The 1,604-nt window shown below is 37.2% G+C and overlaps 1 non-coding gene across 1 annotated transcript; it reads left to right on the top strand.

The window, feature by feature from the left end:
* The first annotated feature begins 685 nt into the window (after positions 1–685).
* On the top strand, positions 686–792 carry LOC115864528 (U6 spliceosomal RNA). Its single transcript, XR_004043985.1, has one exon. It is a non-coding gene; the product is annotated as a U6 spliceosomal RNA (small nuclear RNA).
* Positions 793–1,604: the final 812 nt, after the last annotated feature.

Consider the following 1,604-nt stretch of genomic DNA (forward strand, 5'->3'; position numbering starts at 1 on the left):
TCCAATCACTGAAAGCAAAAGTTTCCTCCTAAAAAAGAAATTTCTTTAGACGACAGAATCTAAGAATGATTGGTGGAAAGAGGTCAATTCTTTTTCCCTAACCAGTGACCTGCTCATTGCTCAACAGTGAACACTACACAGTCTTCTGAGGCAGGGTTTGCATACATTGATTGGAAATAAAAGCATTACTCGATCATATCAGCTCAAATTCCAGTGATTAGTCCCAGGCCATTAATGACATCAACTCCAGGTTTCCAAATGGACCAACTATTAAAATTTATGAATGACTGACAAAAAAATTCCAATTCTTTTGCAAAGACTCATACACCTGGAAATGAATAACTCATCAAGAGGCAGAGTGGGCGGGGTCAGTGTGCAAATATTTACTCATGAACTTGGCTCCTACATTGCATCATTTTTCATTTAGTTTTACAGTCTGTGATTATATGTACCATTTGCCTAAAAACTCACAGTTCATAGAAAACAAAGAACATAAATTTTAAATGTGATGAGTCCTATTTATGTACTGATCTGTAACATTCTAAGTATTCAATACATCTCATTCATATAGTGAACACCATAGTGGCATTATTTATTTAGCCCTCATCTCATTCTACAAGGAATCTGAGATAGCTTATGAGAAATGCATGTATTAAGGAAGGAAATTAATAATCATGACCAAGGAGTGCTCACTTGGGCTACACACACACTAAAACTGGAATGATAGAGAGAAGATTAGCCTGGCCCCTGCACAGGGATGCCATGCAAATTCGTGAACCACTGCATATTTTTTAAAAATCATGACCAAGGAAAAAAATCATAAATTAGAGAAGAAAATGAAGACTGTGGCTGGTATAAGAGATATTGGAATAGAACTCAAATTTGGAGACCTATTTGAGTCCTACACAGTTACTACAGTTAAGCAGAGAATTCGAGTCTGTGCTTCCTAACAGCCAAGGTGAAAATGTCAATGTGATTAGTTATATGATTTTCTATGAGGAACAAACATCTACACTCCTTCAGGAAGCAAAGCTGTTTCTTATCACTTACTGTGAAAGAGCTGCTCTAGGAGACTCTGAAAGATGTGATGGAAAAATTTCCCAATAGCATTTCAATGGCAAATAAGGTCACAAAGCTGGTTTTTTTTATGTTGTCCCAGATTAAAACTGAATTCTACAATGGAGTCAAGATAATATGGCCAAGGCGCCCAATTTTTCAAGCAACATGGTGGACTGAGCTGAGAATAAAGAGCTGGAAGTCCAACAGTGTAGTTTAAGAGATTATTAGCACTAAAGTGCAAGAACAAAAATTAAAATAAACAGCCAAAATTATGATGCTTCTAAGTTTCCATCCTTACCGCCTTTCTCTCTTTGAACGAGTAAGTCCCTGACCAGTGTCATCTATTCCACAACTGAAACCACTTAATTATCTCCCCAATCTACATCTTCTAACCCAGAGCTAAGGTCTCCTTTTCATGTACGTATCTGACACTTTTACCTCAAGGTCCTACCAGCCCCATTAACTCCACAAGTCCCAAACTAATCTAAGTTATCTGTCCTCTCAAACACATTTTTCCTTCTGCCATCCTCAGTTTGTCATAGAAA

The sequence above is a fragment of the Globicephala melas genome, chromosome 5 (genome assembly GCF_963455315.2).
Source record: "Globicephala melas chromosome 5, mGloMel1.2, whole genome shotgun sequence".
In the NCBI taxonomy this organism is placed as follows: Eukaryota; Metazoa; Chordata; class Mammalia; order Artiodactyla; family Delphinidae; genus Globicephala; species Globicephala melas.